We start from the raw sequence: 15,865 nt of genomic DNA, 5'->3' as shown, positions 1-15,865 counted from the left end.
TGCACAGAAGCTTCTGCACATGCGCAGTTCACCTATGATGACATCCAGGTCAGTGGGCAGAGCCTCTCACTGGTTTTACTACTGGTTCTTGTGAACCGGTCCGAACCAGGAGCAACCTACCACTGCTGCGAGTCCTTTGGACTGCAAGGTGATCAAACCGGTCAGCCCTAGAGGAGATCAACCTTGACTGCTCTTTAGAAGGCCAGATCCTGAAGATGAAACTCAAATACTTTGGCCACCAAATGAGAAGGATGGACTCATTGGAGAAGAGCCTAATGCTGGGAAACATTGAGGGTAAAAGAAGAAGGGGACGGCAAAGAACGAGGTGGCTGGATGGAGTCACTGAAGCAGTCAGCGTGAGCTTAAATGGACTCAGGGGATGGTAGAGGACAGGAAGGCCTGGAGGAACATTGTCCATGGGGTCGTGATGGGTCAGACACAACTTCGCGACTAACAACAACAAACAAAAAATAACTCAAAAATCTCTGGGGGAGACTCTGTCACTATTTCTTGATTCTGACAATGCTGACTAAGGAAATGGGAAAAAAGTACAGCTTGCTCAGCTGCTACCATCTAACCCTTCGTTATAGTTCCTCCATCTACCAGCAAATGGACGTTTCTGAAAAGCCATCTTCTCATGGAAAATATTCAAATCTGAGAATGATGCCTTTTGTGTTCCCATATTTCAAGGAAATTATGAAATTGGCCAAGACCTTGGTTTTCCAAGAAGGCTGGTGAAATTGACCTCTTTGATCAGAAAAAAACATTGACTAAGTTTAGTGCTCAGCGGAAACCCTTTCTAAGCTTTTTGTGTGAAACAGAAAAAAATGAACATGATATATGATTTTGATGATGATAAAAAAATGGATTATAGAAGAAAAAAAAAAGGAAAGTCATGCTGTAACCATAGAGTAAGAGGTTAATACATTTGTAACTGCTGGAAAAGAAAATCAAAAGCTAGTTCTTAAATAATTTCAATATGTTTATATTTTTGTTTTCTCTTTTGCACTTTTAGCTTTGTTTTTTCTTTCTCTCTTGTCTTTTCATCTTTTTTGTTTAAAATTTTAATAAAGTTTTTTTAAAAAAAAAATCTCGAGAAAACAATTTTGCACCAGTTCTCTGCAATTTCAGGGCAGATGGTGGATTGGTGAAAAGTCCTGCTTTGTCCCATTACCTGATGGGACAAGGTGCCTCTTGTTGCCATCATCTTCCATCCATCTCCATAGTCACATGTACATATTTTTCTCTTCCACAAAATGAAAGCTGAGCAGAGAAAGAAGAAATCCTGAGGTGATGGAATGGGAGGAGGGCACTGGCTTCTCATGGACTAGCTAGAGCCTGGGAATGAAGAATGAGGGAGTCAGCTTTGGGACACCCACCTAACAACATAAAAATTCTGGAGACAGTAAACAACAAAAGACCAGTGGCTGGATGGAAGTGATTTTAATCTCAAGAACAGGTAGCAACAAGAGGAGAAAAGTAGGCAACAAGAAATACAACAAGGGAAAGGGGCCATCAAAGAAAAGTCCAGCCAAAACAGGAAATCAATGCAATGCAAATCAAATAAGATCTGATTAGGTGGCTCAGTGGCTAAGACACTGTGCTTGTCGATCAGAAAAGTTGGCAGTTCAGCAGTTCAAATCCCCAGTACAGGTCTCCTGTGTGAGCAGGGGGTTGGACTAGATGACCTCCAAGGTCTCTTCCCTTAACACTGCTAGTGTTAAATTAAGTGCTAGTCAGATATATATATATATTGGACTATTATCTCAATATTCCCAGGGGGATTAGAGTGTAGTCTAAAACAACTGCAAGCTTAGAGAAGGAGGAATAAAATCATGCTTAAGCATTGCCCTTGTTTTCTTTCTTAGTCCCTGAAGTGGGAAATAATGTGTCGACTGGATCACATAAGAAGAAACAGAGTATCTGGGTCAACAGAAGCAGAAGAAAGTATTTGCATTCTTGCAATTCCATGCTGATCTTTACTACTGACTCTTGTATTTTTAGCATCTGACTAAGGGCCAAACTATGTATGATACTAATCATATGTTTAAGTGAATGGTGCTTTACCTAGCTGATTCTGATTTGTAGCACAAGTGGGGATGGAAAGAGACTCTGAAACATGCTTTCCATCCAGTTAGGATCTTGCACCTTTTTTTTTTGGCGAAAAAATTCCATACTTGGACAGAAAATAGCTACAACTGAAGCAGAAAGCAGAACAGGATTCTAAAGGCATATTAATCTAGACCAGGACTGTCAAATTCCTGGCCCACGGCCTGGATGCATCACATGCTGGCCACACCCATGCCCGGTTTAGCAAAGGGGGGGAAAAGGTTCCCATAGGTCACGTGATGCCACCGTGACAACGCGAGTTTGACACCCCTGATCTAGACCAAAAGTCTCTTTATGGTTAGGGCTCTGAATCTGCTTTTTGGCCAAAATGAAAGTAATCACATTAAATATATGACTAGAATCACATATGGGTGACTCCCTTCTTAATTTCTGTTCTGGTTTGAAATCAACTCTAATCTCCAATCTCCAAGACAGTAGCACTACCTGGGGAACTGAAGTGATTTATTTGTGGTTCAGCTGCAGTATGTTTATTTCATGACAAATATGTTTGTTTCTGTTCTTCTAAGATTCTGTGGTTCCACTTCCCCATTGGAGAAATTGATCTCCTGAACATGATATTCTGCAAGGTTCACGCTGGCTTGACCAATCCCCTTAGAAGAAGCTGATGGGAGGGGGAATTGGCAAATATTTTTGTCAATTGTTCACTTTTTCTGCTTTAAATCAAGGACGAACCCTTCTCTTCTTTCTTCAGAAGTAAAGTGAAGAAGGATTTTTATTGCTGCACAATTGATAGCCACTTTGGGCAGGATAATTTTGTTCCTTCCATGCCAGTTCAAGGTGGAAGTAGTGAAGACAATCCCAAATCACTCAGTTTGGCCTTGAAGTAGATGGCATGTTGTCATAGAATGCAGCCAAACAAATGCACTTACCAGTATGATTTACTCAGCCAAATTTCTCCAATTTCTCCAGACATAAGCAGGGACAACTGCAATGAAGGTCAGTGAAGACTGGAGCTTTTATACATGTATGCAACATACACCAATAATTTTGGAGCTTTGATTGCTTGGCTGCTACTTTAAAGCCAGGGACAATCACCATGGACACTCCCAGATGGGAGGAATACATCATCACCTTAATGCTCCCATTGCATTCTCATCAATATATATTAATCCAAAGTAAGTGCATTCTAAATGTGACTTAGAAAATAAGCAAAGAATAAATCAAAACTTGGTCTTGTTTCTCTGGCTCAGTGAGCATTGTCTTGCAAAAATTCCTACCCTGCCATTAGTTTGCTTTGCTGAGACATTTGTAAGGGAAGCTCTAGTGAGCCATTAAAGCCATGCAAGAAGGCTAGGTGTTATTTTGATACCTGCTGACTCTATAACTGGTGAGTACTAACCAGATCGTCGGGATTACAATGACTGAGGCGAGCCGTGATCTAACAGGTAATGTTTAATTTTTTTTATATTTTTTATATTTATTTATTTTTATATGCCGCCCTTCTCCGGAGACTCAGGGCGGCTTACAATGTGTTAAGCAATAGCCTTCATACTTTTGTATATTTTATACAAAGTCAGCTTATTGCCCCCACAAACTGGGTCCTCATTTTACCCACCTTATAGTTTTACCCACCTTATAGGATGGAAGGCTGAGTCGACCTTGAGCCTGGTGAGAATTGAACTCGCAGTAATTGCAGGCAGCTGGATGTTAAATGCTGCCTTAGTAGGAAGCATTAGCCTCCTACGCCACTCAGGCTCTGATGCAACATTCTAATAACAGGCACAACGAGAACAAGAACCTCTGTTTGATAGCCCTTTTTATACTAGCTGTCAAACGGCTAGCCAATCATGAAACAGATAAACGTTACTTCTCTCCCACTGGGGGGCCGGCTCCTGGAGCAAACTCAGTACATTACGCCAACTGAATATGATATTATGGCAAATTTGGCAATCGGTAGCAACTAATCTAATTGGCTCTTTATTACTCCAGAACAGGGATGAAATTCAGCAAGTTCTGACAGGTTCTGGAGAACCGGTAGCGGAAATTTTGAGTAGTTTGGAGAACCGGCAAATACCACCTCTGGCTGGCCCCAGGAATGGGGTGGGAATGGAGATTCTACAGTATCCTTCCCCTGCCATGCCCACCAAGCCATGCCCACCAAGCCACACCACACCACGCCCACCAAGCCACACCCCCAGAACTGGTAGTAAAAAAATTTGAATTTCACCACTGCTCCAGAATCACAAGCAGCAAAACTTCAAGGCTATAGAGCAATGCTAGAAGACTTCCCTCAGTGTGGTTTGTTTGTAGGATTTTGTATATATATTTATCTGCAGGATCCAATCTGGGTCAATCACCGGGACCAGAGGTTCAGTCTTCTGATCTTCTGGACTCTTGCTGGAGCCCATCCTCACGGAACTTCTCTCTAGCAGAGTGTGTGCTAAACTCATATGTTTATCTAGCTACAGATGATACAGCAGGCTGTAGTAAATGGATTGTTAGGTTTTGTTTCATCATCTTAAATAACCTACTGTAGATGCATTGATAGGGTTCAAATAAGGGTCTACTTCAAGGTTCCTTTAAGGTTCTTAAAACAAGATTCCCCCCTCCCTTGATGTAGTAAAGGTAAATGTAAAGGTTCCCCTCGCACATATTGCTAATCGTTCCCAACTCTAGAGGGTGGTGCTCATCTCTGTTTCAAAGCCGAAGAGCCAGTGCTGTCTGAAGAAGTCTCCGTGGTCATGTCCCAGCATGACTAAATGCCAAAGCCGCACGGAACGCTGTTATCTTCCCACAAAGGTGGTCCCTATTTTTCTACTTGCATTTTTTACGTGCTTTCGAACTGCTAGGTTGGCAGAAGCTGGGACAAGTAACGGGAGCTCACCCTGTTACGTGGCACTAGGGATTCAAACCGCTGAACTGCCGACCTTTTGATCAACAAGCTCAGCGTCTTAGCCATTGAGCCACCACGTCCCTCTTGATGTAGTATGACAAGGTTATTAAAAAAGCATACCCAAATAGTCAGATCTGGTTAAGGTTTGCTTATGTGCTTTGTCACAGTTTCTGACTTTTAGGATAGATTTCATTTGGTCAAGACGGGGTGAGACTCCTTTAAAGGTCTGACTGCATTGATATGCTCGGATCTGTGTTATCTCAACATGTTCTGAGAGCCAGCTACTCACAGCAAGAGGCAAATATAGTTTGTGGAAAAATGTTAAGTCCTGGAGAGGGAGAGAGACTATGTTTCAGAACTGGATGATGGCAGTGCTGACCGATTTCCTTATACCATTTTGCCCATTTGCATTTATTTATTTATCTATCGTGCTTTCAGTATTTTATAGATAACTCAAGGTGGTGAACATACCCAATACTCCTTCCTCCTCCTATTTTCTACACAACAACCTCTGAGTTGAGTTCGGCTGACAGAAAGTGACTCCCCCAGCTGGCTTTCACACCTGGGACTAGAACTCTCAAACTCCTGGTTTCTAGGCCACCACTTTCACCACTACAACAAACCAAGCATCTCTGGTAGTGCAGTGTTAGAATGCAGTATTACAGGCTAACTCTGTGCACTGTCTGGAGATTGATCCTGACATGGCTGGAGGTTGATTCATCCTTCCATCCTTCTGAGGTTGGTAAAATGAGGACCCAGATTATAGGGGGAAATATGCTAACATTTGTAAACCACTCAGAAAGTGTTGTAAAGCACTATGGAGTAGTATATAAGTCTAAGTGCTATTGGTATTCCTAAACTAGCTTTCATGGATTGACAATTCAGATTCTCCTTTAACCTTTCAGAGTTTAAATCCACATGCAAGTATAGAAGGCTGGAATTTGGGTTGTGACATTATGTTGCACAATCTATCACCCCACTAATTTGAGGAGGGATGTCTGTTTTTCATTAGTGCCATTGAATGGGGTAGTAAATCATTGTATTCATTTACATAATGGCATCATTCACTTCAATTTACAATATTTGTACAAAAATGTCATTACATGAAGATACAAATGTCACTGCACAGAGGATATAAATGGACGCAAATTATATAATCTGGATAATTTGCATAATGGTTCCTTGTACAAATGATAAACATGGCAGCAGAAATTCAGTTTGCTCCACATGAAATATGTTATATTGAAGTCTAATAGGTTTCACTGTACTGGAAAATGAATATTTTTTTTTTTATCTTCTGGCTTGCATTTTGGTGCCACTGAGCTACACAACTGCCATGCTGGAAGAATACATGAGTTCAGATGTATTTCTGTAGATGAATTAAGGATTTGTGTGTATGAGTGTTCCCTGTATTTTCAAAAACTTGACATTGGAATTTTTTAAAAAAATATCAGCAATATGATTACACCAAACTCAGTAAAATGACACACTAAGTAAAAGATAAGAAATCAACTAAAATAGCATAAACTTGAGTAACAAATTTAGATGGTAATGAATTCTTTTGCCTCACTTCAATTTTGTAAGTCCTACTGCAGGAAGGATCTTGATCTGGAGAGATATGTTCTTATCACAATAACACAGGTTGCTATTTGTTAATAAAGGAAATATACAAGCTGTTTTATTTATTATATTTTGTTCAGCCTTTATTTTGTACAACTCACAGTGGAATGCATTTCCCTCACAAAAACACTGTGACATACTGAAGACGAAACTCAAATACTTTGGCCACCTAATGAGAAGGAAGGACTCACTGGAGAAGAGCCTAATGCTGGGAAAGATTGAGGGCAAAAAAAAGGAGGAGACAACAGAAAACGAGGTGGCTGGATGGAGTCATTGAAACGTTTGGTGTGAGCTTAAATGGACTCCAGGGGATGTTAAAGGACAAGAAGGCCTGGACGAATGTTGTCCATGGGGTTGCGATGGGTCGGACACAAATTTGCAACTAACAACAAGAGAGAGAAAGCTAGAACTCAATCTCACAGGTTTTAGTCCAGAGTCTTAATTAGTGTACCAAGTTTGCTCTTTTAATGATCTTTAATTAGCTATCATTTTATGATGATTTACTCATCATATCTATAATTAACTTTGGTCCTTGTTCCCTTAAATTATTTGTTCTAGAGTCAATCTATTGACCAGCCTGGCCTGGCATATCTGCTGGTGTTACATCCTCTATTCTAGTTGACCAACACAAGGCTATATTGCCTTCATGTTTGAACCCCAATTCTAGTCCACGGATAGAAATGATTTGGTTTCTCAGAACTTTGTACCAGGTGTCAAACAGGTAAAAGATGCTAGAAACTGTAGTTCAATGAGATCTGGAAAGCTTTAGCAGTTGATTTCCAAGACTCCAAACTAGACAGCATTTTCTAAGTCTCTGAATTTAGATGTCAGAAAAGCAATTCCACTGAGACATTTTGCATTGAACAACAATCTAGAAAATAAGTCATTAATGGCTCTTGATTTAATACAACACCTAATAATTTTTATTCAATATTGCTAGTGTTGAATGACCTCCTTTTTTAGTGCCTGCGTGCAACTTCTTTTATCTGAATAATTTGTTTGCAACATTAAGCCATCTGCCCAGAGCAAGAGATCAGATTCCTGTTGTTAGGAATTCAAATACATTAGTGCAGGAGTGTCAAACTCAAGGCCCATGGGCCGGATCCGGACTATAGGGTGCTTAAATCTGGCCCATAGGGCCACCCTGGAAAAAGCGAAGGACCGGCCTGCGGTGCCTCTGCCAGCGAAAATGGGCTCTCAATCTCCATTTTTGGCTGGGATGGCCTCCTGTCACAGGATATAACTACAGCCATGGTGGCGCAGTTGTTAGAATGCAGTCCTGCAGGCTACATCTGCAGTTCGGCAGTTCAAGTCTCACTGGCTCAAGGTTGACTCAGCTTTCCATCCTTCCAAGATTGGTAAAATGAGGACCTAAATTGTTAGGGGCAATAGGCTGACTCGGTAAAGCCACTTAGAGAGAGCTATAAAGCACTGTGAAGCAGTATATAAGTTTAAGTGTTATTGCTAAATGCTATTGATATACCATTGTGCGGAAGCAATTTTTGGTAGCCTCTAGAAGAGGTGTTTTGATAATTGATTTGAGGTTTATCCTAAATTTGTGCTTGTTACCTTGTGACCTAATTAAATCAGTGGAATTAACTCAATGCAAGATGTTTTGAAGGATTGCAGCAAGTACAATAGAGATGGATAAATAAATAGATAAAGGTTTGACTTCTTCCATATTTAGTATTTTTTCAAGGTTTTTCTATGTCATTTAAGAATAAATGTTATCCAGCAACAAATAAACTATAAAATGTTTAGTTGACAAAAAAGGCCTGTCTCTTATTTAAATATTTGGCACTATTGCCATTATTGGCACTGTTTTTTTCCATGAAAAGTTCTACATTTTTTTTTATCTTTCTTGCAAAAAAAAAAGACAAATTGAACCAAGCCAAATTCTTACTCATTAAAAAATTCTCTGATATATATTTCCATGGAAATGCAATATGCTGATTCTGTAAACAGCTTAGAGAGAGCTGTAAAGCACTGTGGAAGTGGTGTATAAGTCTAAGTGCTATTGCTATCTGCAACTTTCCCAGCCAGCTTCGAACAAGCAAAGTCAATGGGAGAAGCCGGGTATGCTTAATGATCATCTGATTCACTTAACTGCAGTGATTTGCTTAACAACCATGACAAGAAAAAGGTTGAAAAATCAGGCACAACTCACTTAAGGATGGCTTTCTTTAACAACAGAAATTCTCATTCTAATTGTGATCGTAAGTCAAGGACTATCTGGATGCATATATGGCAATTCTTTCTTGTTTAATTTTTAAAAGACTGGCAAACTTACAGTACTGGTGGGCTCTTTTGAATGAGACTGAGATTCTTTTTCCTAGTCTGCGCTATTGGCCATTTTAGAGATTTTGAAAAGATAAAATATTTTTTTAATATATATATATATACATCAGATACTTCAGAACGCAAATACAATCATCCATTGCCTCATCTAGATTTACTGCCACAGAACCAGCCAAACAAAATGATAATTTAAACCCACCCCCTGCCAGCAGCCTCCATGACAAAATTACTTCAATATGAATGAAATGAATATGAGCAAAGACAGAGAGAGATAGAGAGGAAGTTAGGGAAATGAATTTGATTCATATTGCCTGATTAACTACTCAAGACAAACACATATTTTACGATGCAGCTGAGCTCAGATGTAATAGCTGAATCAGTCATAATTTAGTTACATAATAGATGCCACCCCTGATGTCCTGTCTTTCTTTATGCTGAGAATGTGTCATGAATGCTACTTCGTGCATTGCTAATGGAAAATTTAGTTAAAAGATTTTTTTTTAAAGCTCAATTTTTGGAAGTACTGGAAAATTACAACGTCTTTTCATTGGAACTGATTTGGAAAAATAGAAAGAGAGAGGAAGAGAAAGTGGGAGAAAAGAAGAGGAAGATACCGTGATGCTTTAAAATGACATACAATCCACATGAATGTGGCGACCCCAGTGACAAAAAGTGACTCTTCCTGACTGACCTTGCTACAATGCCAGTGAGATAATATCCAGCTCAGTGGCAGAATTTGTGCTTTGCATACCCAATTGCTGGCAAACCCCATTTTTAACAAATCCTCAGATGGAGAGGTGATGGCCCAAATAGTATAGAATAAAATAGAATAACAGAGTTGGAAGGGACCTTGGAGGTCTTCTAGTCCTTATACCATTTCAGACAAATGGTTGTCCAATCTCTTCTTAAAAACGTCCAGTGTTGGAGAATTCACAACTTCTGGAGGCAAGTTGTTCCACTGGTTAATTGTTCTGTCAGGAAATTTCTTCTTAGTTCTAGGTTGCTTCTCTCCTTGAGTTCTAGGTTGCTTCTCTCCTTGAGTTCTAGGTTGCTTCTCTCCTTGAGAGAATCCTACAGTCAGAGCATATGTAGAAATCCCTCATCTATGCTGATGTTAAAGAATATAGATTTATTTATCTTTTGTGAATAAAAAAGACACTGAAATGAGTACACATTCAAAGGGAATGAGGGCTCTGCAAACAGCTGTCTATACCCCATTGGTCTGTGTTGCTATCAAGAGGAAGTTAGAAACTTCTCCCACTGTGCAGTTGTAGCACTTCATTGTGTTACTGAATAATTAACTTGGAATTCTGAGTAAGAATTTAGACCTTTGGATGGCCAATCGAGGATATCCAGCTTGTTAGGCTAGGGTAGAAATAGGTTAGGCTCAGCTTAGGGCTATATGTCATACTTAAAAGATGGGGGAGAGCCTCCAGAAACCATTAAAAGTTATTACCAGATAGTATTTTTTAATGTGACAGAAAGAGGAAGCTATTAGAGGTGTGTATGACTGGAGACTAATCCTATGTTTATTAAACACAAAGGGAGTATCTTTGGGAAAGTTCAAAAGTCAAGATGTTAGATGCCACAACACACTTAAAAGGTCTATCCCTTTTTTACATGTGCCACAAATGCCTGCATATTAAAAAGGGCAAATCTTCGGTCCTAAAGCCCCCATCACAGAGGTGGAATTTAGCAGGTTCTGACCAGTTCTGGAGAACTGGTAGCAGAAATTTTGAGTAGTTTGGAGAACCGGTAAATACTACCTCTGACTGGTCCCGCCCTCATCTATCCTCTGCCTCCTGAGTCCCAGCTGATCAGGAGGAAATGGGGATTTTGCAGTAACCTTCCCCTGGAGTGGGGAGGGAACGGAGATTTTGCAGTATCCTTCCCCTGCCACACCCACCAAGCCACGCCCACAGAACCGGTAGTAAAAAAATTTGAATCCCACCTCTGCCCCACCATTTTGACTTTTTGGTCTCACCTGGGGATGCTCCTGTAGGAAAGAAACTTAAATTTTGTTCCGATTTCAGTTGGCACGTATTTGCATTCAAAATCTAGAAGTTGAGTCATGGCAAGTGGATTTCCATTTTTTATTTTTATTTTTGTTTGAAATATTTCACTGCTTATCCAAGTAGCTTCTTCAATGGCTTCTTTCAGACTACTCTACCTGAAGGACTGAAAATCTTCATCAATATTCAAAAGCCATGTTGCTCTTAATTCAGAAAAAGTAGGTTGTCTCCTTGAGACTAAATAAGTGGTTCTACACATGTTGCATTATAGTGGAATATCCATTTGATGAGCACACCTAAATAGGGAGCCATGACCACCTGGTTTCCCACCTTGATGTTCATACTCTGACAAGTTTCAAGGCTCAAGGACTTAAAGGTACACTTAAAAGAGGAGTGGAATTCTTGGGGGTAATAAACTCATTTCATAAAAGAATGCACATCAGTGTGTATTGTCACAAAATCCTAAACATTTTGGGATACAAAACTAGTTTCTGCTGAGGGTCACAGCTGGCATCCATATTCCAACAGGTAGAGCTAAATTGTTCATGTTCACAAAACATATATTTTCAATGTATGAAATATTTAATAATTTTTTTCCATTTGACACATTAAACAATACCTTTTAGTGGAAACCTTTGTGGAGGCACTGAGGATTTTATTCAAGGTTTTAAGGCCTATAGGGTGATGTAACCCTATACTAACTGTATGTTATAGAAACAACCTCTCCTGCAAGAATTTGATGTGATGAACCATTGTTCCTCACAAAATATATATTTTGCTAATCAGAGTTTGTGGTGCTATTCAGTTTAGCTTCCTAGCACTACTGCAAGGTCACTAACTCCATGCTGCTATTGTTTTCCAGTAAAATCTCCTGGATGTTTATTTGATAGAAAGAAAAAGCAAGGGCTCTATCTGAATGAATCCTCAAGGAAATGTGATCCCTCATTGAAGCACTGGCTTTTCACCAATACAAGATCCACTTGGCTAAAAATTACTTCCCTGTCACATTTCTAAGAGACTGGTAATTTGTCAGGTAGACTTCCATAAAAGAGGGATATATTGACTTCATTATCATTTAGGAATAATGGAGAGAACCTTTGAACTGCTATAAACAGTGAGTCAATATCATATTGTAGTGAAAAGAAGTTGAGCAAAATTAGACTGCAAAGTTTGTTAAGTGAGTTCACTGTTCGTGAAAGATATATGGGCGTATACAATCTTCATCATGAATAATCTGCATGGTAAAAGTCTTAACATTTGTTTAGTATATTAAAAAAATGATGTGTGCCTTTAAGACTTCACTGAGTGGCATTACATAATCATCAATATATAAACATGTAATACTATATTCACGAATATATATCTTTGAAAGAACACAGGTTCCTGCTTGATTTTCCTTTTTGATTGAGCTGAATAACTTCTTCCTTGTTCAATATGCCAAGATAATTTGTTCTGTGATTATTGGAACATTTCTGCATAAAATTTACAATGTATAGACAGAAGTAATCCATAATCACTGAAAAAGCATAAACAGAGCTCATGGCAGCAAAACAAAACAAAAGCAAAACAGTGGCTTCTTAAGCTTTGTTGATGTCCACATTCTAATAATTGTCAGTAAATTTACCATTTAATCTAGAAATAGACTTTTTAAGAGATATTCCAGGAAATAGAGAGGCATCACATTTAAAGGCTGTGAGCTTGATAACAATCATTCTGTGATATGTAATCCTCCAATCACATCCTCCGTCTCATCCTTCATTCTTGTAAATAGAGGTTGATGACCTAGAAATAAGGAAAAGATTCTTAACGGTGAGAGCAATCAACCAATGGAATAGCTTGCCTTCAGAAGTTGTGGGTGCTCCACCACTGGAGGCTTTCAAAAAGAGACTGGGAAACTATTTGCCTGAAATGGTATCGGATCTTCTGCTTGAACAGCGGATTGGACTAGAAGACCTCCAAGGACAACTCTATTGTTCTATGTTCTACCTAATCATTCAGGAAAACAAGGACAAATGCAACATGGCAGATGTCAGCATAATCCTCCGAGCCTTCCTAAATTGTCCCAGTTTGCAGAAAGAAAAGAAAAACACAAGCTTAAATCTTACAATAGAAGATTTTGATCTTTTCTCATAGGCCTTTGATATACTTACTTCAATGAGTCCTAATAATAATCTCATTGCACTTCATAAGTTTCATGTGATAACTCCTCAGTGTCAAGTGAAATTATCTGATGGCTTTTGATCTTGTGACATTTCATGCTTTGGAAATGATGCCTGTTTCATGGCCTGAAATTGCAGAACCCTGATCTTTAGCAGTGATATGAAGTCATAAACTGAAATCCAGGAATTCAGGCTAAACTATCTCAGTATACAGAGGATCCACAGTTCTGTAGTCTGGGTCGGGCAAAGCTATAACACAGGGGTGTCAAACTCAATTTCATTGAGGGCCACATCAGGGTTGTGTTTGACCTTGGGGATCCAGAGTGGGCATGGCTAGGCTGGGTGTGGCCAGCTCAATGGCACTCGTGTCGGAGGCGCTTGTGGTGGCCTGAGCACTCTGTCAGAGAAAATGGGCTCCTGAGCTCCGTTTTTTACCGCAATGGCCTCCTGCAACCCTCTGCCAGTGAAAATGGAGCTTGCGAGGGCTGTGTGCGGCCCTCCCAAGCTCTGTTTTTGCTAGCTGAGGCACCACGGGCCAATCCTTCACTGTTTCCAGGGTGGCCCCATGGTCCAGATATAAACACCCCATAGGCCAGATCCAGCCCCCAGGCCTTGAGTTTGATACTCTTGCTATAACACGTCATGCTTTATCAGTAAAGGATGAAATAGAAGCCAATAAAGGAAAGCTGAATGTTGGTTCAATAGAAAAACTTTGGCTACTTAGTTCCTGAAATTAATGGTACTTCCATTTTACCTCCCAGTGTCTCAAAAGCATTATGCAGACAATTCACTATCATTTATCTTCCATTGACCTAAAATGCTCAGAACAAGGAGATAGAACATTTACTTGCTATGTGTCAGTGTTCCAGAAAAACCCTCAACTCCAAGTAAAGATTCTGAAGCAAGCATTTTTCAAAGTTCTATTTACTAGAATAGGTAAACATCTGGGAAAGCCCGAATCTGAGAGGTCCGGGTTTTCCCTCAATAAATCAAAAACCCCCAAACCATCCCCTCACTCCTCAGTCGATCACATGCTCCAATCAACCGCCGTCCCATCTCGAGACATCACTCCAACCACTCCTTCTCCAGATGCAGGATCGCCCTGACCTTAACCGACAGGAAGAATGCTATTATGTCTACAGACAACCCTTCTACTAAATCCCCCCTCCTACTTTCCCACACATGAGAAGGTGGCAGCATGGAAGCTTCCGGCCTAATATGGCTTCCAAAGCTGACACTATGAGGTACCACACCTCACTCTATGCCAAAAAGACACATAAGAATTTTGTTCATCCCATCCATGCTTTTAATTAATTCTACATGCATTTTGCTGCTGATAGGCCTAAAAAAAAATCTGACTACTTTTCCAAGAGGAAAGAGCTATTAAGCCATTTTCCTCTTTGAAGGGCAGGGCAGGGGTGTCAAACTCGATTTCATTGAAATCATGATTGACTTCAGGGGGCCAGGGTGGGCATGACCAGGGTGGGTGTGGACAGCTTGACATCACTCGTGTCGGGGGCACCTGTGGCCCGAGTATTCTGCCAGTGAAAACAGACTCCTGGGCTTCGTTTTTAGCTGGGACGGCCTCCTGCAACCCCCTGCCAGTGAAAACGGAGCTCGGGATGGCTGCGTGCGGAGCTGGGCCAATCCTTTGCTGTTTCCAGGGCGGCCCCATGGGCCAGATATAAGCGGGCCAGATGCAGCCTGCGAGCCTTGAGTTTGACACCCCTTATCTAAGGCAATTGAATTCAGGAGATGGGGTGAAGTAAGAGTTCCTAAGAAAGAGATTGTCTACAGCGTCACGGTGTTGCAGCTTTTCAAAGAAAAGAGTAGTTTTATTACAGTTTTGAATGAGCCACTGTTGAGACAGAAATAAATCAGCTTTCTTTTTATGCTGAGCCTTTTTTATGATTATGATGTGAGATTGAACAACAACCATGGAGCTGATTCTCAAAGCACCCCGATAGAAATACCTGATGATTATATATAGTCTTGCGTGTATTCTAGTTATAAGAGAAGATTTTGTTAATCTGCAAAAGAGAATGATTCTCTGTGATGCCATCCTGACTTTAGAATATGCTTCTAAAGGATGCAGCATTTTATTCTTTTCAGTACCAGATTAAAAGTTATATATACTGGGTATATATATATACCATGTTTCCCCCAAAATAAAACATCCCCTGATAATAAGCCCAATCAAGCTTTTACGCGGTGTGTGTGTGTATATTATTTTCATATTATTACATGGCGCTCCCATGTAACACCGCTCCTGCGCGAGCTGCACTGGCTCCCGGTGGTCTTCCGGGTGCGCTTCAAGGTGTTGGTTATCACCTTTAAAGCACTCCATGGAGATAGCTAGGGCCTAGCTATCTCCGAGACCGCCTGCTGCTACCGACGACCTCCCATCGACCCGTGCGCTCCCACAGAGAGGGCCTCCTCAGGGTGCCGTCAGCCAAACAATGTAGGCTGGTGGCCCCCAGGGGGAGGGCCTTCTCTGTGGGGGCTCCCATCCTCTGGAATCAGTTGCCCCCGGAGATAAGAAGAATCCATGACCTCAATGCCTTCCGTCGTTCCCTGAAAACCCATCTTTTTCAGCAAGCCGGGTTGGCTTAAGAAGAAATGTTTAAATTCTTTTAATTAGTCTGTGATTCTTAACTTTCGGGCCAAAATTTATATATATATTTAAATGTTTTAATATTTGTATTCTATGTTTTTTATCTTGGCTGTACACCGCCCTGAGTCCTCAGGGAGAAGGGCGGTATATATAAATTGGAAATTAAATTAAATTAAATGTGTGTGTGTGTGTGTGTGTG

The sequence above is a fragment of the Pantherophis guttatus genome, chromosome 2 (assembly GCF_059756535.1).
Source record: "Pantherophis guttatus breed Tessera chromosome 2, ASM5975653v1, whole genome shotgun sequence".
Taxonomy (NCBI): domain Eukaryota; kingdom Metazoa; phylum Chordata; class Lepidosauria; order Squamata; family Colubridae; genus Pantherophis; species Pantherophis guttatus.
This window is presented reverse-complemented; position numbering follows the sequence as displayed.